Genomic DNA, 25,489 nt, shown 5'->3' with positions numbered 1-25,489 from the left:
TGAGGCTGGCCGGGAGAAACCTCTCAGAGATCCAAGGCGGGCTACAGAATCTCCTCTGTGGCTGTGCTGAGACCACACGACACTCTTGGTGTCCAGAAAGGAGCCACTTGGCAGCTCTTCCCATCTCATCCGACTGGAGCACTGAGAACAATGCTTTCCCCATCAGTGCATGGTCTGCCCAGCCACTCCTCCATCAGGAAAAAGAACAAGGGGCTGCCCCGTTTAGGTCTGTGTTAATTGTGTCGGAACCAGTTGGCTTCTGTTTTCCCTGTACTTTTGGTCTTACACTTGGTATTTTGGTAAGATGCTCAGTACTGTACACAGGTTACAGGAGAAGATAGCCACTGTGCGCTAGGTGCTTACTACGTGCCACGTGCTTGCACGTGATATTTACAAGGAAGAGAGTAGGGACCATAACGCACTGCTTTACAGGTGAGGATCCACAGCTTAATGATAAGTGACACAGTATTACGGCTTCCGGGAGGTTCTGCTTTGAGGAGCTGGGGTTGTGAGGCCCAAGTTTGGGCACCTGCCGTCCTTCATCAGAATTGCTGTGGGTAACTGTTTACTTAGCCTAGGCCATGTTCTGAAAACAGAGTTGAGTCAGAGGGACAGGCTGGCTACTTTAAAGTGTTGGAAGGAAGATCAACATAAAAGAGATTAAAATAGTGGTTGAAGGATTATGATGTAGAGCAGGGGACAGAGGGGGAAATATGCCACGGGAAAATTTAGCACAATAAAAATGAGGGGCCTTATTAATAATATGATTACTAATAAATGTGGAGTAAAAAAAAAAAAAAAAAAGTGATGTGTTTGGGCCAGCTGTCATTCTGACCGCACCCCGTATTGCTGTGATGCTGGGCCTGCCTTTGTCCTTCTGAACCTTTATGGAAACAGCAACATACTGTAAAATGCACAAGGTCGGTAGTTGTACAGATTAAAAAGAAAATACACTTGGAGGCACCTAGATTCACTGGGGTACACTAAGAGCTCAGTAAATAGTATTTCCTCCCCAACAATGAGAACTAAGAATGGATTGACCTGTCACCATCAGTGGGGAACGTCACTGAAGAAATGTAAGAACAAGCTAGATGACCTTTTGATAGGATGAAGCAGACGGAAGAGATCGTGACACGAGGAAATCCAAATCCACTGGCGCCCAGGGTCCGGCGGGTGGTCAGGCCTTTCGGAGGGAATGAGAGGCTTCCAAACTGAGGAGCAGCATTAGGACACGTCAGATAGGGAAGTCCTCTGTGTGGAAGACCCAGCTCGAAATCCAGCTAAACTGAGCAGAAGGTCGGTGGGCACAGCGGTTGGGGCAGGACTGTTTCCCGTGGAGGCATGTCCTTGGTTAGGGTCTAGGTCAAGGGCGGGGACAGGCGTTGGGGAGCCCTGGCCCTGACCTTCCATCACAGCTGATACCAAAATATGAGGACCAGGTCCTGCCCTGATGTCAACACCCCTTGTTCTAGTTGGAGAGGAAAATCTGTTTACATGGGAAGGTCAAAACCACAGGGGACAATGTGTGATTGAGTGGCATGAAGTAAGAAGTCTGAATGGGCAGGATGGCTTTGTGTTCAGGTTTTTGGGAAAAGGCTGTGCTCAATGGCCTTGAGTCATTGCTAGGACACCTGGAAAGGTGTAGCAAGAGCCCACTGGGTTGAAAGAGTGTGTTTCAAGGACTAGAGCAACTGTCCTTGCTTCAGCGAGGAGCGGGTTTGGGAAGAGGCAGGAGAGATTTCGGATCGACGTTTGGGGCCTTGTCTGCCCGGCTCCTCTCCCCTGAACAGTCATGTCTCTAGTCAGGCTGCTGTCTCATCCTTCTCTGCGTCCTGTGGCATCTGGACCGGGACAGGCTCAGTGCAAGTTGTGGGCTTGAATTTTTCTGTGGGCTGGAGGAGGGATTCAAGTAGAGGGAAGAGGTGGGCGGTGGGAAGGGTACTATGGCAGGGGGCGGGGAGGGGGTGGAAGGATGGAAAGACACTGCAAAGGCAGACTGCTTGGCAATGAGAACAAGAAAGAATGGGAGATGACGCTGACTCTTCAGGCTGGGGACACACTGGGAGCCCAGGATGGCATGTTGGGCTGGTTGGGAATGCCGACGGCTTTGGACTAACTGCCACTATTGGCAGTGACGAGACAATCCTCACAACGATTGTTGTTTACTGAGCACCAGGCATGCAGCAAGCACTGTGCTAAAGACGGTACACACATGATCAGTTTTAAAACCCGCTCTCGGGGATGCAGATCCATTCTCTCCACCCCGAGGAAATGGATACCAAAGTATGACGAGGATCATTCAGGGCCAGCAGGTCAGCGAGCAGTTCTGGGATGGGACCTGAGCCACCCTGATTGCCCAGGGGTCCCCCGCTAATGCATGTGTCATGCGGGGGACCCTGCTCGCTGTGCCATTTGTCGTGCGAGGCGGCCTGCGGGTTCTCTGGTCCCGCTCCCCACATAAGAACGCAGGATATGGTGAGGCCAAAAAGGAACACCCACGGAGCCATAGGTAGGGGAGACATACCACTATATTCTCACTGGAGGCTGGGATCTTATGTGGGGAGCGGGACCAGAGAACCTGCAGGCCGCCCCACATGACAAATGGCGCAGTGAGCAGGGTCTCCCACACAACAGCATGACGAAGACTTCCTTGGTCTGGCAGGTCCTGGGAGCAACGTCTAGGTTGTGTGACAGCCATGCCCTCCGTGGCTCAGCATGCAGTCTCTCATGCTGGTAGGCGAGCTCAGAGGCCATCAGCTAAAAGCTGGTCACTGGGGAGGGGTACAATCAGCCTTCTAGGGCCCAGGAGGTGCCTTGCAAAAGGGTGGGCAGTGCATGCTGAGCGAGTGACCCCTGCAGAAGTCCTCTGGATACCTCAGAGCACTCACAGGGCTCTCTCTCCTGTTTTGGTGGGTCAGTCACCCCTCGACCAGTTGCTGTTTTAGCCAAAGTGTCTAAGTAGTAAGTGCCAATGTTGGCAACGTGAGACAGTCCCAGGTTCTTCAGACCCTCTTTGTCTTCCTTCTCTCCCCACTCTAGAACATTCTCCCTCCATCTTCTTCCACCTACGGGAGGGCAAGTAGTAATGTCAGCATAGGTGTCACATCCATCAACATTATTAAAGAGCTACGGAGTGTCTGCGCTTGACAGGCACCATGGTGGAATGTTAAAACTCTAGAAAGACCACAGATGATTTAGAGAAATGAAATTATGTATTATTCTGACGGAAAGCAGAACACAGGGTGAGAGACGTGGGGTTCTGTTTCTTTGTAGTTGAGGTCACGTGAGGAAACTCTGGAGGGCATTTAAGCTGGACGCTATGAAAGGACAAGTTTTGAAAGTGCCGAGAGAGTGGGGAAGGGCTTCCTGGAGGAAGGAAGAGCATAAGCAAAGTGCAGAGGTGGACTTGGGAGGGAGGGAGGGAGGGTTGTTGCATGAGGACGGTGTCAGGAGGTGAACCTGGAAAGGTGCCAGCTCATGGTGGGCCCGGGAGCCAGCCCAGGGGTGTAGACCTTGTTCTCTGAGAGGAGCCACTGAAAGGTTTGGGTGGCTGGCATGGGCTGCATTGTGTCTCCCCAAAAGATATGTGGAAGTCCTGACCCCTAGTACCTCCAAATATGACTGAATTTGGAAACAGGGTCTCCGTAGATGTAATTAGTTAAGACGAGGTCATACTGGAGTAGGTGGGTCCTGATCCAATGTGACTGGTATCCCACAAGAAGAGGAGAGAGGCACAGAGACATGAGGGGACAATGGCTTGTGATGATGGAGGCAGAGACTCGAGGGCTGCAGCTTTGAGCCAAGGAATGCCAGTGTCTTAGTTCGGACAAAGTACCAGAACCATGTGGCTTATCCACAAGAGAAACCATTTCCCACAGTGCTGGCACTGGAGGTTGGAGATCAGGGTGCCAGCATGGCTGGGTGTTGGTTAGGGCCCTCTTCTGGGTGTGGACCATCTCCTCCTGCGTCCTCTGAGGGCAGACACAGCACCAGCTCTCTTCCTGTTCTTGTGAGGGCGCTGGTTCCATCCTGAGGGCTCCATTCTCATGACCTAATCACCTCCCAAAGACCCCCCCAAACATCGTCACATTGGGGTTAGGTTTCAACATATAAATATGGGGGGACACAAACCTTCATTGCATAGCACGACGGCTTGCTGGCAAACTACTAGAAACTAGGAAGAACCAAGGGAGGGTTCTCTCCTGAAGCTTTCAGAGGACAATGGGCCTGTTGACACTTTCATTTTGGACTTCTGGCCTCCGGACCTGGGAGAGAAGAAATGTGTTGTTTTGAGCCACCCAGTTAGTGGCATTTGGTTGTGGCTGCCCTAGGAAGTGGATACAGCGGAGTGTGTTGATGTCACCAATGACCTCCCCCTCACCCCCCCGCCCCGGGCACAGGGCCCTGTGCTGTGGGTTTGGCTCCCTTCTCAGCTTACTGCCCACCTGCCCACCTCCAAGCTTGCAGAGGGCGGCTGCTGACTATCTCCACTGTACCCCGCTGGGACCCCCAGTTCTGATAACGTTCTGGGTTGAGTTGTCTAAAGCTTGAATATTTGTGTTATTGTTTTCTGGAAACAACACTTGTGTGGACGTCATTCTCTGGAAAAGATAGAGACTTCAGGAAGAAATACTATTATACAAAGAAGTAGATCTTTTAGGTACAGTGTTAAAGACCCTGCGAAGGATGGCGGAGAATCCTTCCCAGAAGGGTCTGAGGCCAGAGAGGAGGGGAAGGAGTGGGCACGGTGATTCTGTTGGCCGCACTTGGCAGTCAAGGGGCAGAGACACCCAATGGAGGAGAGACGCAATGTGCTTTTGGCTTTCTGGGCTTCAATGGAGGTCTGTGTCACAGTTTCTACACATGTCAGTCAAAGCAAACAAACAGAGCAGAGGGGCTGGTTGCGGAGGATAGGCCACCTGCTCAAATCTGGCTTGGCCAGCGTGGCGTGAGAGTGTTGAGGTGCATCTACGGAAAGAGAGCGTTGAAACGGCTGCCCCATCCCCACTGCGTCCTGCCCAACCCTTCTCGCTCCCAAGCCCCCTCCCAGCTCAGTGTGTTTGTTCAGAAAAGGTGGAGGACAAAGTCACCCTGGCTGGATAGCAATCAAAGGGCTGGCTGCCTGTGTCCTGTACACTGAGGACGTTGTTTAAGACGGTGCCACCTCTGTAAAAATATTGGTTCTGTAGTGAAGCCAAGATTTCTGAGTTCGCTGTCTACCAGACCTCCCTGTGCAAACTCAATCTGCCTCCCGACAGGTTTAATCAGCATGTAGTCCTTCTTAAAACATGTTCACAGCACTGGGGCACATCTCCTCTGCTCCCTGCTGGCCGCCCGCAGCCACTGGGGTAGGGGCCACATGAAGCTGTTGTCTTGAGGCAGAACTGGGTAATTATACCACGGGAAGAGGCAGGAGAATTCTTCCTCCAACAGGCTGGGAGAGACGTCACCTCTGTTTCACACTGGTGTGCCTTAGAGAATATCTTCAGTCAAAGTTTCAAAGGAAAAGTGTCCTAGTCGCTGGCGGAGGTCATTGTTTGCGCTTGAACCTTCCACGTTTAGATTCTGAGGCTCATTAATGAAGTCAAGATTTCAAACCACGGGTATCTATTGGCTTGGAAAGGAAAGCTTAGTGGTATTTCCCTTGATGTAATCACCTTGGAAAACACTGTTGCAATTCCAAGGCTCTAAGCAAACGCTGCAATCTGTTTTTTTTTTTTTTTTTGCAAAATAATTCTATACAGATATGTACATCGACAGGTGAAATTTGTCAAAGAATGAAGTTATTTTAGCCATTAATCCATTTGGGATTAGAAAAGATTATTTTCAAGTTCTAAAAATAAATAAGGAGCTCAACATCTACGTAAACATTAGATTAACATGTTAAAAAAATGTCAGCAGGGCCAGAAATGACCAATAAATATGCTGGGCACTTGAAGTCATTGGTTTAATACGGACAGTATACAAAGGAAAATAATTTCACACTTATCAGGTAAATTTCCTCCCGCCTTGCCTCACCCCACTAAGTTTCTCAAAACATGACTGTTTTGAATTAGGGGTTTACAGTAAGGAGGAAATTATTAGAGAAATATGTATTTTGGACAGTGGGCTGGGAAGTTAGCATCTGGGTCTATGGTTTCTTCTCTACCCTGATTTACTGTGTGACCTCGGCCCAGGTAATAGCCCCTCTGGGTCTCAGCTTCCCCCTCCGTTGAAAAGGAATATGCTTGCTTGTCAGCTGCCGTGCAGGGGGTAAGATGACTGCGCCAGCGCTTGGGAAGGGACGTGAGGAAAGGGCTCTGAGGTGGCTGGGGAGAGCACAGCCCCCCATTCCTCCCCAGGCTGCCAACGTGGGCCTCTTCTCAGGACCCATGATTGTAATCCGTGATGCCAACCCGATTTGGCTTGCTACTCAAAAATACTGAAAGCAAATATTAACCCAAGACTATGCAACTCAAGCAACGCGAAGGCCAACTAACCTGGAAAAGGAATATATCACCACACTTTACAATGACAGCTCACGAGGCTTCCAGAATTGCTCATCATTTCCTGCTTTGTGGCAACAAGACTGTGTTTGAGAAATTAATGCTGGGGTACCTCAGGGTGGCTTTGTAATCACGTCAGCTCTGTACACTGTCCCCGATGGCTAAGACTCTTCACGGCTGATAAGGTGCTTGTTAGAGAAGTAGAAACTAAATTTATCGTTGGCTTTTGTGGAGCCCATTTACATGTTGTACTGCTGGGGCTTACAACGAAAGGAAATGTGCTGGAAGCCGAACTTGGCTTTGTGGCTCGTCGCCTCTACTCAGCACCACCTGCCTCCAATCAAACTGTCCAATTACAGGAAACAATTGTTTTCTTGTTTTCTGGGAAGTGAAGAAATTCATCCAGTAAAGGACGGATTTCTAAATGTTTCTTCTTTCCCCCTTTACAAAGAAAAAAAGAATAGAGAAAAACCAAATCCAAAACATCCACACTGGGGGGTGGGGTGGGGCGGACACAGTGTTACCCTAACAAACAGCTATCAAAGTTAAAAAAGTACGCGTACATGGTCCATTCATTTCGCTGTTATTGACCACAGACACCTGATCTGTAATTACCTCCTCTAATAACGTTATTAGCTATTCAGAGGAAAGGTTCTCCCTTTTCAGATGCGAGGCAGTAATTAAAGGCTGTGAATTTTGCAGGTGAAATCTTGTAGAAAGGATGATTTTGAAGTCAAAGAATGTAGTGATCCACCTCTGGTTAATTAAACTTTCTTCTCAAAATAAAATCTTGTATTTGAAACAATGAAGTTGGTGGCAATGATACTCTTTGTCTCTGAGCCCCAAGTCTCATTTCTTTAAATTCTAATTTGACTTGCTAAAGCTTATTTCTCTGCAATGGTTAAAATAGCAGCAGAGAAGTGGAAAGCAAAATAAACCAAACCACTGGCCACATGTAGATGCTACGGTGTTTCCCCGAAAATAAGACTGGGCCTTTATTAAGGTTTGATTCAAAAGACACATTAGGGCTTATGTTCAGGGGATATCACCCCGAAAAATCATGCTAGGGATTATTTTCCGGTTAGGTCTTATTTTGGGGGAAACACGGGGTGCTAGGGTGCACTGAGCTGGGATGGTAATTATAGTCCCTACTTCTCTCTGGTAGGTAACATTTAATGGCACTAACAATCTTCACTTGACATATTTCTGTGTTGTCTCCTGAATTTTTCTTTGTTTTAAATAAAAACAAAGCTGTTCAACATGTCACAATTCAATAAAAATAATGACCTTAGGAAAACCACTTACAGGCATTTTTTCATATCATTCCTCTGTAAGGCATTTACAATTTGGAGGCTACACTATAAGACACTGACTTTTTGCTTCATTCAGAACCCACTTAAGTTATTGCAAGGGACTAATCCCATTCCATTGCATGAGTTCCCCATTGCATGGGACTAAGCTCATAAGTACTGTTCTCTTCCTCCAGGAAGCCTTCCCTGGTTAGATGGGCTACAGGCTGTTTCTCACTTTCTGCCCCTGGGCCAGCCCTGTTTTGGCCTCTGTCCCAGGCAGTGGTTTTCCCTTCTGCCATGTGGAGTAGCCCTTTGGGAATACGAGGTCATTGAGGACTAGGCTATTTTTCTTCCATCTGGGAAAACTGAATGAGTGGGTGATTTTCCTCCTGTTTTCCTGGGTGTTTCCTCTGAGCTCTCTTACAGACCTGTCTCTTCTCAAATAGGGATGGGGCACTGGAGCTCCGTTCTCAGTACCTTTTCCTTCCATCCTACCCCTACCCTGGGTGGCCTTGTGCACTCTTGTGACTTCGCCTCTACCCTGTGGCCCCCCAATGCAAAGACCTGTGCTTTCATCCTTATGCCCCAGAGGATTTGGGGGGCAGGGTGCTGCTAAGTGCACAGGGGCCTTCTGGGGTCACTCACCCTCCCTTCTGGCCACTCACCCTCCCTGAGTTTTGTTTTCTTACCGAATAGGGGCAGGGCAATACCAGCAAGATAAATCCTTTAATCCTGAGAAATCCCTCCTGGCTCTTTCCATCTCAGCTGGCCCAGGCACACCCACAGGGTCTCTCTGCCTACACACCCCACCTGCACCACCAGCTCCCTGCTGCTCCAGGGCTGAAAGCAAGCTTGCCCAGAGCTGGGGCTGTGTATCTCTGCTGTTTGCCTGGTGTCTAGAAGGTGCTCAGGAAATTGGTGCTGAATGAAGGGCTCTGGTCTCAACATGGATTCTGTGCTCATTCCCCACACGATGCTCTTTACCCACCAGAATAAATGTCGGATACTGAAAATCTATGGCCTCCTGGTGATTGGTGACTCAGGGGATAATTGTGGGCACAGGGGCTTTCCAGCAACCTAGTTAGATGAAACCACATAGCAACCTTCCTACCCCACGGGTGACCTATTTCTCAATTCCTGTAGTCTCAGCATCCATGGTTGTAGTTCTGGTGAGGCCGGGCTGTCTGGCTGTGGTGTTTGATGAGCAGAGGGCATTGAAATGTAGGTGGTTGATTTGGACCTTGAGAGGCGATGGAATGTCAGCATGTTCTTTCCCACAATGGGAACTGGTCTGTGTAACGGGGCTTCCTGGGACGGACCCCTCCGGGGCCTCCCCGAGGAATGGGCTGGAAAAGGCTGCCTTGTCACACAGTGCCCGAGATTGATTATCTGGGCTCTGGTAGCCTTTCTGGGTGAGCTTCCCAATTAGAATAAAAAAATCTCTTAACACTTTGTTTCCACCCCATCTTCATTTTGCCTTTTAGGGCTAAAGTCAAAATTGAACCCTGTGGGTCTTAGCTGATTGAATTCAACTGTGAGGTGGCGAGGCTGGTTACTACAGCTCTTCCCAGCTGACTGCGGGCTGAGGGGCAGTCTCCTTCCTCCCCACGCACAGCAGGACCCAGCAGGACTGGGTGGGCAGGCAGAAGCCAGCTGTGACTCCAGTGGTTGCGTGTGTTCAGCCCCTAAGCAGGAAGGAGAAGCAGCCATGCCTTGGTGGGCGGGCTTCTTTCTCTCCTCCCTTTGTTCTTGGCTGACTCTTACTCATCTTAGAACCCCCTCCTTTCCTGACAATGCCAGCCCTCCCTGAACCACATGGGCCCAGACCTCTCTCCTGTGACCTCCCTGGCCCTGGAGGCCCCTGTTGGCAAACTCATGTTGGATGTGGCTTTCTGTTCATGCTCAGCTGCCGCAGGCCTGGCAGGCCCTGGAGGTCAGCAAGTGTGGGGCTGACCATTGTAACTCACGGCACATTTGTGAGGCACGAGAGAACCATGCAGTGAGGGTCAGCCCTCTGCCCAGTGGACGATTAGAATCTTCTGAGGAGTTAAAAAAAAATCATGCAGAAGCCTGGCAGCTACCCTGGGCTAATGGAATCAGAATATCTGGGGGTGAGGCCCGGGCATCAGCATATAAAAAGTCCCCCAGGTGGTTTTACTGTGCAGGTAGGGAGGGGGACAACTGGAAAGAGCAGAACTAGGCTTTGGGATCTGACCACTTGGGCCTGGGTCTGACTTCTCTCCTGACAATTGTGATTTCCTCACCTGTCCGGTGAGGTTGCTGGGTTCTGGATCCTGCATATAAAGAACCTAAAAGAGAATATGTGCCCAGTAACTTTGAATCTTGTGGTCACAAATGTTTGGTGCCCATTGGGCTTCAGCCGATAGGATTTAGTTAGGCAAGGCAAGGCCTGCTTTGAGCAAGTTACCAAATATTTGAATCTAGGCTGGTTACGTGACTTCTCTGAGTCTCAGTTGTCTCCTCTGTGAAATGGGTTTAATAATATCATCCACATCACGGAGGTGTAAGGCTTAAATGAGCTAAGACCTTCAAATAATAATATTTGATAATCAGTAACCATCGATGATGATGATGATGATGATGATGATGATGAAGATGTGATTGGATAAGCAGGTAAAGAACATAGAATGAATACTGGCTAATGTTTATGGAAGACAAACAGTTAGATACTGACATATGGATTGTGGTGATTTGGACTTCTAAAACACGTCTCTTTAAGCCTTGAACTTTAAGGAAAGGCTGTGTGCCTTGACTTCTGACCTTTAGAGATCAAAATGGTGATTAGCCTTTGTCTCCATCATGTGATGCTAGATTTGTGGACTTCCAATGCATCTCTGGAGGGGAAACACATTTTCATTTGCTGATTTCTGTTAACAAGGTAAACAGCTTTCTTAAATAAACAATTATATTTTTAGGAAAGTGTAAATTAAAGCACTATTCTTTTCTCTTTTTTTTTAAAAGAGGGGGCTTTTTTAAAAAAGACTTTATTGGGGAAGGGGAACAGGACTTTATTGGGGAACAGTGTGTACTTCCAGGCCTTTTTTCCAAGTCAAGTTGTTGTCCTTTCAATCTTAGTTGTGAAGGGCGCAGCTCAGCTCCAGGTCCAGTTGCCATTTTCTAGTTGCAGGGGGCACAGCCCACCATCCCTTGAGGGAGTCGAACCTGCAACCTTGTGGTTGAGAGCTCATGCTCCAACCAACTGAGCCATCCGGGAGCTCAGCTGCAGCTCAGCTCAAGGTGCCGTGTTCAATTTTAGTTGCAGGGGGCGCTGCCCACCATCCCTTGCGGGACTCGAGGAATTGAACTGGCAACCTTGTGGTTGAGAGCCCACTGGTTGAGAGCCCACTGGTTGAGAACCCACTGGCCCATGTGGGAATCAAACCAGCAGCCTTCGGCGTTAGGAGCACAGAGCTCTAACCTGTGCTAACCGCCTGAGCCACCGGGCTGGCCCAAGCACTAGTCTTAATTGTGCTAAACTTGTCCTTCCTCTGGCTGTAATTTACTCTGACGAGCCCATAGTCCTTGTAACCGCTAAATGGTGATGCTTCCAGCCAGCACTCGATTTTAGACACAGGTGACTGTGATAGAAACTTTGTTTGGGATCAAGTCCCATGACCTAGCAGTCACAGTTTGCCCTCTGGTAGTGGAGCCCCTCCCCTGCCCTCCGTTCCCCAGCATGGTTAGTGCAGTTAAGGAAGCCATGATCTGAGATCCAAACGTGGGCAATTCAGCCTCAGTATGAGGATGCAGAGGTCATTGATTCCAGCCTTGAAAACCCAATTAAATGCTGAAAAACTATAGGTATCTAACTCAGTCAACTCGTGGCTCAAGATCTGTCACCTGACTGCCAATATGAGGCTCCTCCCAGAGTGACCCTGATTATTTCTGGCATTCCCTGGATGGGCCCTGGTGGGGTCACTGGTGTCTTCCTCCCAGGGCTGCCACCATGGGTGAATAGGAGGGCATCTTACTGATGTCATTGTCTGCCTAGAGAAGGCCACTGTCCATGGCAGGGTGCTACCTCCAGGGGCTCCCCAAATTTCCAACCCTGGAGGCCAGTGGGTACCAGTTTGCCTGCAGAGATAGATGAATGGATGGTCTCTTCCTAGGGTCCCTGGGCCTGAGGCAGCTCTGCTGCCCAATGTCTCCCCATGTGTCCAGTGAGTAGTTCTGTTGCTCCCCTTCCCTTGGGGGCAACACCCCCAGGCCAGTTGGAGAAGGTACCATGTGGCCCCTCTGTTCTCCTCCTGGCCCCTCCTGCACTAAACACCCCCTTGCTAAGTACAGCTCCCTGCATGTCCATGGATGCACGTGGGCAGGGGAGCGGGAAGCAGGCTAGGCCCTGCTTCGCCAGCTGAAGATTCCCTGTTACACATATAAAATCCAAACCCATCTCATTCAGCAGCCGGCAAAGATAGCATGACTTGGTAATGCCTTCCTAGAGAGCAATTTGGCAGCATTGATCAAGAGTCTTCAAAATGTTCATAGCCTTTTACTCAGCATTTTAACTCCCAGGAATTTATTCTCAGGAACTATTCAGGTATGTTCATAAAGATCTGTCTTCCAGGATTTCATTTTAAAGTTCATCTCACCAATATGTGTGTAGAATTGGAAATTCACCATCTTACTGTCCAAAATGGAGGAGTAACTAAATAGAGTCTGGTTATTTACATACATACAGTAAACATTTTAAAGCCATTAATGTCACATTAAGAGTAGTTAATGATACAGAAAGATGTACTGTTAGGTTTAAGCTATTGCATATAAATTTGTACGTATAATGTGAGCCCAATCATGTGAAAACATATATGTATGTATGTACATATATACTTGTATGCATAAATATACATAGCATGTATTTTTCTGTGCATGTGTGTGTGTGTATGTGTGAAAAAAAAAGACGAGAGAGAATGCTCCACCATACGGACAGTAGCTATACCTGGGCAATGAGACAATTACAGGTAATTTTCTTTTTCATAGTCTGTTTCACCCTAATTTTCCATAATGAGCATGTATGACATAATATACTTTAAAATGGTTGCAGCATCAGAAGATAACAGAAGCTCTGAAAATGCAGGATGTCATTCCAGGTGTCCTTCGTGGGGACTTCCTGAGCCAGGTCCTGCACTTGTGCCCCTCCTGCATCTCTGATGCTTCCGACTTTGCCAAGGAGACAGAGAGGCGGAGATGGGCTTGCGTGAGGAGGAGTCTCCAGCCGGGAGAGCCACCATCTGTCCAGTGTCCTGGGGTAGTGGACAGTAGCAGATGACAACATGGGCTCTGGATTCAGACACTTCTGAGCTGGCTTCCCAGCTTCGCGACTTACACGGATGGACCTTGGGCTGGGCTCCCCTTTTCTAAGAGCCTTGGTTTCCTCCTCTGTAAAGTGGAGATGACAAGACAACCCACAGGATTGTAAGTGAGGTGACTGACGGAAAGAGCTTAGTGTTGTGCCTGACATACAGCGCGTGCCCTCTGGTTGGAGTGTGTGCGCGTGCGTGCGTGGGTGTGGGTGCATAGCTGTGTGTGTAGGCATGGGTGTGTGTTCGCATCTGATAAATGGGGCCAAGGGGATTTCTACCACCCTTTTCTTAAAGGTCCGGATTAGTTTATGTAAGAACAGTGTTTTCCAACCTGCTGGATCTATGCCAGGTGGGGCAAGTGGGTGTCTCTTTGTGCTGAGAAAGGAAACGGGGTCGTGGGAAGGGCACTCAGCCCCTCCGTGTGGGTACAGTTGCTGCTCTCCTCTCTTCTCAGCAGAAGTGGAGGAGGGCTGCTGGTCAACCCTTAGAAACCTCAGCGTCCACTCTCCTCCCAGCCCCGTGGCTGGGCCATGGCCTGCCATGACTGGCACACCTTGCTGAGTGGAGAAGTCAATAAATAGTTGCAAATACACCTCACCCCCCTTAATGAGGGAATGATACACCTGAGAGGAGGCTACCATCATCATCATCACCATCATCACTGCAACATAAGGAGCGGGTGAAGAGGAAGGGCAGGGCCTGGTGTGGTCCACGCCCCCCATTTGCTGCTGGGTGCCTCCTCCTGGACTCTCAATGCTCAGAGCTGTCACTTTGTACCTGACCACACTCCTTTCTGGAAACCACTGCCGTGGCTGTTCGGTGAGCTGGCTGGAAGGGAGTGTACCATGGGCACAGCTCTATTGGCAACTACTGAGGCCGTGACGGGGCCTTCCTGGCTACGGGCGTACGTGCCATCGCAGAACACACACGCGTGCGCCATGGGGGTGATGCCGGCAAGAACAACAGAACACAGGGCCAAGTGCAAATTGTTTTAAAACACTCAAATGAGCTTGGTTCAGGGGTGCCAAAGAATTCTCGATTTCAGCAGAGAGTTATTTTGTGCACGTTTACTGCTCTCATCCAATAAAAATGCAACTATTCATACAGTCATTAAGTTGTCATTTTAGGAGATGTTGTCAAGGAGAGCAGGCCACAAATTTAACCTGATTTGCCAAAGTGATTTTAGCTGCTTTTTTTCAAAGCCACATCAGACCTTCAAATCTGTGTGCTTTTGTTTTCTTTGCGAAATCGTTACTCTGAATGTTTGGAATCAGTTTGATTAAGTGATACCTTAAGCCGTTCAGAGTGCTCTCAGGTATGTGATGTGATTCCTTGTTTCAAGGAGCTACTAGGAAAGACAGAATGGCATAGGATGCTAACGGGAAAACATGTGGCGTGGGCCGTAGGTACCGCCAGGGGCCAGGAAACAGAGAGATGATGTCACCGACGATGTAATGGGCCCCTACTCCATCCAGGGCCAGATTCCCAGGGTGCAACCTGTGCAGCTGCTCAGGGCCCGTGCTTGGCAGAGTCCCACGCTTGATTTGATGCTGTGCTGTCACTGCTTTGGAATTCTCAGTAATTACGAGACTGATGCTCTATACTTTCATTTTGCACCGGAGAAGGTGTTCATTTTTGTTTGGGACACACAGATGCCATCTCTCCCCCTCCCATGCAGTCAGGTATGGCCACGTGCCTAAGCCTAACCAGAGGAATATGAGTGCTGTGTGCAGGCCTGGCTCTGAGAACCTCCATGCATGATACTTTAAGCACCCCCACACAGGAACTGGGTTTAGATGGTGCCAAAGAATTCTCGACCTCAGCAGAGTGACTTGTGCACTTTTACTGCTATCGTCCAACGGCAATGCAGCTGTTCAATGCGCTTCTGGGAGATGCTGTCAAGGAAAGCAGGCCAGGCTTACCCCCTTTGGCTAACGGAGGTGGCCCCCCGGGTGATGCTGGAGCCTGGCTGAAGACGGCGCAGCTGCTGTCAGCGCGGTCTGTACGTCTGTGTGGCTTCATGGAGCAGGACTCCCTGCACCTGCCACCTTGTCCCCGCCGCTGGGTGCTGCCCTGGACACTCACGAAAAATAAACGACTCTTGTGCAGAGGCTCCAGATACAGACCTATGGTTTCTGCAGCCTTGCGTTTCAGGGAGGAGGGAAGGCTTTCTCAGAATTTTCCCCGCTGACTCCCTCCCTCAGCTTGTTGGCCAGAATTAAGTGTGGTCTGTTCCTACACGCTGTCAAGGGGAAGGGAATTGCCGACTGGCTTGGACCATGGGGACTTGCTCCTGAGTACCAGGGAGGGGCTTGTCCACTCAAAGCCGACAAACAGCTGGACTCATATAGTGGGGGGAAGAAGGGGACTTGCCCCTAGGTAGGCAGCAAAAGGTGTTTGCCACAGGGGAGGAAAAGGAAGGCTGTGGTCCCCTGTCCCCAGCTTTATTGAGCTGAGGTGCAACGTTGGCTAAGTTTAAGGTATACAGTGTGATGATTTGATACGCGTATGTATCGCTGGATGGTTAGCACAATAAGGTCAGTCGACACACCCATCACCTCACATCACTATGACTTTTCGTGTGTGTGTGTGGTAAAAGCATTTAAGCTCTACTGTCTTAGCAACATCAAGTATGTAATACATGTTTTTCTCAACAAATATTTGACTTTAAGTTTCTGAGGACAGAGAACGACTGTATCTTTTATTTCTTTTGCAGCAATAAGTTATCCTCTGTAAGTTCTTATAAATGGGGGGATGAAAATTTATACATATACTTTGGTGAAGAGAAACCTTCACTGTAACTGTGAAGTTTATATGGAAATAAGCATGCTCTGTGCAGAGCTCCAACTATAACGCCTGGTTTAAACCGTTGATTTTCCCACCTCAAATGGACACAATGACACGCGAAAGGGGAGAGTACCCAGAGCTCCCTGGGAACTGCGGCTAAAATACACTGTTAGGCAAAGAATGGATAAGCAATGGGTGGGTTCCTTTGGAGGAGGCTAAGTTTTTGGACAGACTACTCTCCCTTTGTATGTTTGGTTCATTTATCAGAAGGGAAGGCATGTGACAGCATGTCTGACCATCTGACTGCACTGGTGGGGGTAATAAAGGGTTTATCTTTCCTTGTAGAAGGAAACTGGAGGCAAGTGGTAGCTGACACTTATGGAGAGGCTCAGTGACATTAGCTCCAACCTTCTGCAAATTTTCTGGAGTTCCCCAATAGTTGTAATATGGCTGTGATAGCCCCAGCTGTCCTTTCTGAGGCAGGACGAAGGTGGCAGGGCAAGGAGAGACCTAGTGAGCCCTGCTCTGTCCCATTTTATCAAGAAAACAACATTTTCCAGACTCTGGCCCCAAAGCAACCTCCGGCTCTGGTTTCATGGCCAGAACTGGGTGACGCCCCTTTCTGCACGTCTTTCTAATAGGGAGGCTGGGGAGTGAGGAACAGAATTGTCAAGATTGGCTTAGACCAATCGTAGCCCATCCCCTGGGGCTGGGCCCAAGGCTGCTGGGAAGTGGATTCTTCTAGCAAGAAACAGGGAGGAATGAGTATTCAATAGGCAACAAACAGTGTATATCACAGTCTGCAAGGAAGCGTGTGGTAAGGGGATTGGTTTCTAAAAATAAGGCAGGTGGGATTTGAAGTCCTGGCCTGGACAAGGGAGTTTCAGGGTCTGGAATATTCTCGCTACACATGAAGCCCAGCTCAAGGTGAAAGCAAAGCAGAGTCTGTCTTTAGCTCATACTGCTGCTGCCGACATCTGTCCTGCTGTTAGTCCATCCCTAACCTTCATCAGGTGGTTCCTGAGGCTCTAGAGTGGAGGCCAGTGAGTGTGGTGGATTGTCTGTCCCGTCAACTGGACTTCACCTTCCTGTTTGAGTTCTTCAGGCCTAAGTGTAGCATTTCCCTTGCTTTCTCGTGGCCTCCTTTTGTGTTCCCTTCACTTCCTTTGCCTGCCTGTATCACAGGGACAACTCTGTCACTTGTCCTCGTCAGATATGTGCCTCCAGAGCAGTGCTTTTCAGTCGAAGTGTAATGTGAGCCACATATGTGATTCGAAACTGTTAAATAGCCACATTTTTTAAAGTACAAAGAAACACGTGAAACAAAACCAAAAACAACCCTACATTTCAGTTAATCCAACATATTAAAAATATCATTTCAACATGTAATAGCCCCAGCTGTCATGTTTGAGGCAGGATGATGATGGCAGGGCAAGAAGAGACCTCGTGAGCCCTGCTCTGTCCCAGTTTATCAAGGAAACGATGTTTCCCAGGTTATAGAAAAATTAGGAGCGAGATATTTTTCATGCCAAGACTTGGAAATCTGGTTTGTATTGTACGCTTTCCGCATCTCAGTTCAGACCAGCCACACTGCGGTGGTCAGTAGCCATGGTGGGGGGCTATTGCTCTGGGAGTTGCTGACGGCTCATTGCCCCGCCCATGTGGGCAGCGGCTGCAGGACTGAGAAGGTGGTTCTGCAGGACAGGCCCCGTTCTGGTCATCTCATCACAGCACAGCCTGCACAGCAGTGGTTCCTGCACACATGTGGCCACACTGCTCCAGAGGGGTCTTTCTCAAACGCAGGGACTTGGGAGGTAGGCCACAAAGCCCTGGAGCAGTGGGACCTGCGTTCACACCCCTTGGGTGTGGCTTCATAAGCAGCTCACCCAGACCAAATGCTCCAGCTTCTTCATGTCTGTGGCCTCGTCGGTAAAGAGAGACAGCAACATCTACCTTTGGAGACGCGGAGAAGATTAAGTGAGAACGTGTGTACGTAACAAGGAGTGCTCGGTACCTAGCGAGCGCTGAAGCTGCCCTGGTTGTAGTTACGGTGTCTTCTTTCGGTTTTATTGAGCTATCCTTGGCATACAGCACTGTACAACTTTAGGGCGTATGTAGTTATTTTCAGCGAGACAGTCTGTGGGTCGTATGGAACGCTTGGGTTTCAGTAGCAGTTGTGTGGATTGGCCAGGGATCTGCTGGTCCTAATGTCTGCTGTGTCCCGGACACAAGACCCTTTCCATATGGGATCTCCTTGCTTTGTGAACTATCCTAGGGAATGTCTAGGCAAGTCATGTATTTCTCTTTTTGTGTATAGCTGGGAAAAGTCACATGCCCACTGGAGGGCTTGGCAAGCAAGGAAAAACACCCGATGAGGTGGCCTTGCTCTGGGAGGTGCTAACCGCTCAGTATTCCTCCACAGCCTGAGGGCTCAGCTTCCCATGGGAACTGGACGCAGCCAGGTCCCTTCAGAGCAGGGCGAGGACCTGGGCCTCTGTGGTCTGCTGTCTTCTGCCCCCGCTGGGCCATCCTCGCATGCTCCACCCCTCCTCTCCGTGTTTCTCTGGGTGCCCGCTGCCTTCTTTCCTCTAAACTGACTGTCTTGAAACCAGGTTGTGTTAAGCGATGGAAACCAAGTCTTTCATTACCATACCCAGTTCTGAAAATGAAAAATGGGCAGAACAAGCCAGACGCCTGGTGACATTAAGAAAAGCAAAGGCTAGCTTTATTAAAAAGCTCCTTTGTGGTATCAGGCAGGAAGTGAAATGGCTTTAAATGGCAAACATTTCTCAATCATTTAATGCACCAATAATCTTGGCATTCTTTCACTTCTGTCCCCTTAAAGGAAAACACAGTGCCCAGATACCACTCAGACGAGAGAGGGGGAAAGGAACCCAGTCAGTGCACGTCACAGAGCCCCTTGGAAGGCTGCTCATCTCTTCGTGAAGCTTTGCAGGAGGGCTGATGATGGACGTGCGTGCAGAGGGAGATGCAGGCCCTGTGGTGTCCAGCCTGGGCTAGCCAATGCGGTGCTTACTTTTCATCGGCACCACTGACCAGTTTGTTCTCTCCAATCTGTCACTGTTGGCAACACCTCGTTTGTCAAAGTTAGACTTTAGTTTGCAAGTCCATTTTCTAGGCACGGTGGAACCCCCGTTTCCACGTATAACATTAGCTCTTCTTGCCAAATGCCATCGCCCTTATTTCTACTGTGAGGCACTTTGCACAGACAATAAAAACCCAGAGAAGTATGATTGACTAAATCTTTTCTTGAAGAAAAAATTGCACTTGCTTATTGAGTATCACACGAATAGAAATGAAAGGGGAAACCAGAAGATTGAGGCCACTGATACACTCTTGCTTAGTTGCACTTTTTAGGACTTATTTATAGATGTTAAACAGGATATGGCACATGGAAGGTGTTTAGTCAACACTCCCAAATTGATTAAAACACAGAAATGTATTTGAGCATCTTTAACGAAATATCAGTTGATTTTAATCAGTGACAAAAATGGTGACAGATAAAATCCTGTTGATTCAGACCAAAAGTCTGGTTAATACAAAATAGCTCTCAAATGCCACGCATCTAGGATCTTTTTTAAAGTTCCTCGGGATGGTGTTCCACGTCTTCTCATTAACTTTTGCACTGCTCTGCAGTGTCAGGGGGCAGGCATCCTAAAAAGGCACAAAGTAAGAGGTGTGCCTCAAGGTGTGGCCGTATCTCCCTCTTCTAGACGTCCAACAGCATCCTTCCTTATCCTATCTCCACACTTCTCCATCCTACAAAGTCCCCCTGTCCTTGAATCCCAGAGTGGAGGAGTGGGACCTCCTATGTCCAGCTCCCGCCTCTAGTACAGTGCTGGTCCCAGGTAAGGTAATCGCTTGCTTAGTGTCTGTGTCTCCCATGTGAGCTCCCCAGGGGTGCAGACCCAGACTTACTCATTGTTGCATCCCAGTAACTCCCGCCGTGTCTGGTAGGTAATATTTTCACAAGTGCTCTTCTTTGGTGTTGCAAGTTATTAATTCAGTTTGTTGTTGGTGCTCTTCACAGTACACATTTCTAGTCTTGCTTCCTGTAGTTCCCTTTTCTCCCTAAGATGAATAATGAAGCCAGACTTCTCACCTTGCAAAAGGTTAGTCCTATTTCTAAAGCCGCTTTGCCGGCTCCTTTGAGAGGCTTGAAATGTCTCCTACACCTCTGGGGAGAATCCTAGGTGAGGGGTTGGCAAATGCTGCAAACCAAAAGAACTTGCCCTTGAAGTTAAATGAAAAGAGCACTGTGTCCCTTCTCTTTTAATTTCAATTCGTCATTGTCATGTGTCTGGCAGGGAACTATGCAGGTTGGGAAAGCTTGATCCCCCCCCTCTGAACTCAGCAGCCAGATACAGCCTGTGATTTGCCCCATTGCTTTGTCCTGCTTAAATGTACTTGAAACAACCTTTTTGAATATGGAAAGGGGCTTCCGCAGGTCCCAGTGGTTAGCAGAGGGCCGCGTGAGGCTGTGCTGCACTGATTTTAGGCAAGTATTTTTGAAGCCCTCACGACAAGTGGCTGCTTTCTCAGCAGGTGCTACTGTGTAACTGTTGTAAACAATGGAGCCTAGTGTGACTTCTTTGGCTCACATTCCTCCAGAAAGTGCTTGCAGGTTGGTGGTCTGGCGAGGCGCTTCCTTGTTTCAATTCTTCTGATTATTCTAATGCTCACCAGACCTGGGGTTCCGTTTGATAAAGCCCAACGGTCAAAGGGAAGTATTTGTCATCTCAGCACCTGGTTTCAGGAACAAAGTCCTCACCTCGCGGCTGAGTGAGCCATTTCAAAACAACCTTTGTTCAGGGATCTGAAAGAGGGAGTAACTCAGCCTCAGGACCGCCCTACCAGCTGGGCGGGGGCGGTGGAGCTCTGGGATTTCAGGTGAGCTGGGCTTTAGCAGTTGCCATGGAGACTATCAATCATTTGATGAAACCTGCTTGGAGGGGGTGAGGATGAAAAACCACAAGAAAATCAACTGCCTTTTAACAATTGGTTAGCACCTGACGCAGCTACCAGACTCAAGGCTTTGGTGGTGGTTATTTGGGGCACTTGATTCTGGAAATAGAGGGAAGCTAAGCATTGGAACTTCCCTTAAGAAATACACTTTACTAATGCACCAGGGGCCTCATGACACGTTAGGGGCCTTCAGAGCCTAATCCTAATTCGGTGTGTGCGTTTGTCAGGGTAGGGATGCTCGATGCCATGTTTGCCCTATTGGGCCCCTATCACAACTTGGTGGCTGTAGGATTTGCCAGCTACTGTGGGCAATCCTATTCCTGGGTTTTCTGATTAGGAGCCTAGTAACAGATCACTCCAGTTTGGGTAGCCAACAAAGTGATGCGAACGTCAGCTATTCTGTACTGAGGACCTACTGTGCGTCAAAGGCTTTACCACACCATCTCATTAGTTCTTATGAAACCTTTGTAAGGTGGTTGTTGTTAACTCTTTTTTACAGGTTAGGAGATAAAAGTCCAAAGGAAGGTAAAAAGCTCCTGGAGGCCACAGAGCTAGTAACTGTTAGAGCAGGGACATCACGTCAGGTGACAGTGACTGTCCGGCTTTCATCACGGCACCCTCGTCCAGGGGTCCCCCAGCTCTTCTCAGTGTGATGCACCCCCATGCTGAGAAGTGTCAGCCATTTTCTCAACTGACAACACCTGGGGGAAAAGGGTCAGGCTCTTAGGCACTGGTCCCCTCGGGCTCTGACAAGGGTCTAATCAGTGCACCTTGGAGTTTGGGGAGAATTTGTGTCAGCAATATAGGGCTCTGACTTTGCAAAATGCCTTACAATGGAACCATCATGACAGGAACTGCACTTTGGTTGTTTTTCTGGACACCCAACAGATCTGTAAGTCTAGAAACTCAGGCACCACTATTTGATGGGGGTTGAGAGCTCTGCAATGACGTGAGGTGAGTCAGCTACCTGGGGAAGTGAGCCAGACCACGGTAATGCTGCCGGTACCTGGTTAGACGTGGGCTCCTTGCCATGGCCTTTTTCCCATGGGGAGGACTCCAGATTCCAGGGACAGGCTGGAGCTGGCTGGGGTCTGGATACCCCTTTCCCTGGCTACGTGTCTGCTTCTGGCTCTTTCCAAGGCTTTTGGTTCAGCCGTACCTGTAAAGAAGGACTGTCTTATAAGAGAGAGGAAAAGCTGAGGCCTCCTGGTTCATCATCTTGTTACAATACTGAACAACACCTGTGGCCTTATAAGCGCCTCCCTTAGTGCTACGAGTGACAACATGGGAAGAGAGGGTGTGGCATTGCTGGTGGCACCAGACAGAGCTGGCTGTATGTGGACTGTGAGGGGAGGTCCTTTACCTCAAACTCACACTTCACATCTGCAGAATGAGATAGTAACACGCATGTTGCAAGAATAAGGGACAATGCGTGTTCCACACCTGCCACCAAGTAGGGACTGCATGAGTGGGTGTTACTGTTACTATGATATAACAATCTCATTGTATAAACCTCAGTTTTGTAAGGCTGTTCTAGGCTCAGAGGAGTTGGAGGGGCTCAACTCCGATGTTCTCTTCCCGCTTACCTCAGCCAGAAAGGATCTGCCTTTCTCTCCCTCCTGTGGCTCTCAGCTGCTCTGGCCGCAAAATCGATCTGATACCCTCTTTGTACCGTATTTGAATCTAGAATGAATGGGTCTTCTCTGCCTACTGGATTGGAGCTTGTAGAGTTTAAGGACTGGAGACCACAGGCTGGTTGGTGATGGAGCTGAGGTCTGAACCCTAACCTATATTACTTATCCCAGGAAAAGGGGACACTCATGTTAGGTACCAGGTCCTGGGAACTCGCCTGAGGAATTCTCTCTTGCTTTTGCTTAGAGATGGGAATTAGCAGGTCTGCACTGGGGAGCAGGACAGGACCCCCAGTCTTCGGTACATCGCATATTTTCCGGGGAACATACCAGTTCGCCAGTTTCCCACTTGGGATACACTGCACGGTTTAGAAACAGCCCCTAGAAACATGGGTGTCACAGCTCCTGATACGAGGACAGCCAGGGAGGAAGCGCTCAGCGAGCACTGGGCCAGCAGAAGTGGGAGCTGTTTCTAGCACAGAGGATGTGGCTCAAGGCAAGGTATGAGAAATGAAAGTCAAGGAGGAAGTAGAGGTGGGATTGGTAAATGTGTCGTGGACAAGGAAGTGGCTTTGTTGGCAAAGATGGAAGGAGAAGACAGTAGAGGCCAAGCGTTGGGTTGGGTGTGGAAGCCCTTTCTCCTCTGGTAACATCTGCATGAGGGGAGGTGCTGAACCTGGAGAAGTGACATTGGGCAGGTGGGGAGTCTCAGTGGAAGGCATGGAAACCAGTTTGGAGGAGAAATTGAACTTCTGATGGCAACAAACACTGAATTCAAAGAGGCTTATCTGGCTGACTTGTGTTTGTGCTTTAGTCCTGAGATGCTTAGTCCTACGGCTTGCTGGTTCCCTGGCAGTGACTCTGGGCGGGCGACTATGGTTTCCCTGGACATTCAGGAGCATGAAGTCTCCCCACAGTGCATTGGGCTTCACTGATATGAAATATGTCACCCTCACAATGACACCCACTTTACGGAGAGGAGGCAACTGAGAGACACAGTCCTGAGGCAACTTGCCCCACAGTAGACTTCAGGGGGCAAGTTGATTTCCTCCAGGTCTCTCTGACGCCAGAATCAAGGCTTTCTACCAAGCTGCTTGTTCCCATTCAAATCTTGCTTGGAAATTTTTCCTCACGTGAACAGGAAGCATAATCAGAGGCCATGTTTTGGGTGAAGGGTCCCTTTGAAGATCAGATGAAACCAAGTATATAACAGTACATATCCCTTATAAGTTTGGGGGAGTAAAGACTCTCTGAAGTGCATCTATAAGCCCCTTAATGTCCATGGACCCAGCTCAGGACTCCTGAGATAGGAAAAAAGGAAGCCGGAAGAAGTCAGAAAAGAAAGAACCCTCCACAAAAACAGAGTTAAAAATTGAATTCAGTATCACCTACACATTCTGAATTTATTGCCTTGAACATAATAAGCTTAAATAAACATGGTTCTAGTACCTTATATGATAAGTGTTCTTTCTGTTTGTAGTGTACGTGTGAAAATGGGCAGCTCACTTGAGCATTCTAAAGGCAGATAGTTTTTCCAATTATAAAAGCCAAGACACAAAAAGACTGAAAACAATATATTGGAAAGCTTAAAGGATAGTGTCACTTCTTGTCTCTTTTTCACTCAGGTCTTTTATGCTCAGGGAGTCTTCCATTCTTATAAACCATGTCGATGACTTCCATGATAGATCCAGAATCACTTTGCAATATCGTTATAACGATGTTAAGAGGACTTGCATCTCATTGGAAAATAGTTCTTTGTATATGTTTTACTAAATTTATCGTTTATTTTCTGCTACCTTTGAACAATACTTAAAAATGCACATGTACAAAAAATCATGGGCTTTCAGAGATGGAAGGCAGCTCAGAGATTGTTCAGCTCGAGCGCTCTTACTTTGCAGGTGGGGAAACCAAGGCAAAGAGAGGTTAAACAGGCAGTCTTAAGGCTACCTGCTGAGCTGGTGGCAGGGCTGGGACTAGAATCCTAGTGTCCTGACTTCTTTCAAGGCTCAGGTCATTGTAACATGTCAATCCTCAGCTACTCAGTACATACCTGTTAAATGTGTGGCCGGATGAAGTGTTCTTCTGATCTCATTCCTTCCTTCCTTCTGCTCCAAAGTCCTGGCAGGGAGGGGGAGCTTTGGTGACATGGGGGAAGTCACAGATGCTTTGCTAGCAAAGAGACCCCACTTACGATGAGGGCCATGGCCGTGGTCAGAGAAAGGTGAGCTAGTCCAGGATGTGCAGGTAAGACCCACCTCTGCCTCTGGGTGGGGCCGGAAACAATGGTTATCAGCACCCCAAGGATGGTGTGTGGTGTCCCGGGGCCCAGAAAGGTCCCGGGTGTGCAGGACAGGGAACCTAGAGGACAGGTCTCTCACGTGCTCCCTGAAGTACAGCTTGTGTGGATTCAAAGGTGACTTGATGGGAAAAGGGAACCAGTATGGCTTAGTGTCCTCTGGTGCTGTGTGTGTTGGGACCAGTGGGGCAGAGGGGCGAGCTTAGCTGTCTGCATGTATGAAGTGCCTGCGTGAGTACGCTGTGGGCCAGGCGCTGTGGGAAATTCTGCAGGAGTAGAAGTCAGGCTCTCTACTTTCAAGTTTCTAAACCTCAGAGGTTGATGTGGTTAGGTGCCAAATTTAGCCGCTTAACCTTCAGTGCTTTGTACTTTCAGACATTTCCCCCTTTCAACTGGATGAAAACCTGGCTTGAAGTGCAGTTCAGGCGATCACTCTCTGGGCAAAGTTGGATAAGTGAGTCCTTTAATTTCTTTGCACCTCAGTTTCCTTGCTGGCCAAATGGAGCTTCCTCGTGTTCCCAAGAAACTGGAAATAATCCACGTTATGAGTTACACTGTAAATCAGTCGAGAGGAGGAAACGAACCTGGTTCTCTTATGACTTTGCATTGACTACAGTCGGACCACAGTAGGACCAGGCCCAAGGTTGGGTGTGTTGGAAACAGAGGGAAGGGACTCAGGGAGCAGACA

The 25,489-nt window shown here is 48.8% G+C and overlaps 1 long non-coding RNA gene across 1 annotated transcript; it reads right to left on the bottom strand.

The window, feature by feature from the left end:
- Window positions 1-17,167: 17,167 nt before the first annotated feature.
- LOC141571806 (uncharacterized) lies at window positions 17,168-24,916 on the bottom strand. Its single transcript, XR_012496863.1, has 3 exons — window positions 24,556-24,916; window positions 21,881-22,033; window positions 17,168-19,980 (listed from the first exon to the last, which is right to left on the bottom strand). It is a non-coding gene; the product is annotated as an uncharacterized LOC141571806 (long non-coding RNA).
- Window positions 24,917-25,489: the final 573 nt, after the last annotated feature.

Source organism: Rhinolophus sinicus, linkage group LG05 (assembly GCF_036562045.2).
Source record: "Rhinolophus sinicus isolate RSC01 linkage group LG05, ASM3656204v1, whole genome shotgun sequence".
Classification (NCBI taxonomy): domain Eukaryota; kingdom Metazoa; phylum Chordata; class Mammalia; order Chiroptera; family Rhinolophidae; genus Rhinolophus; species Rhinolophus sinicus.
This window is presented reverse-complemented; position numbering and strand designations above follow the sequence as displayed.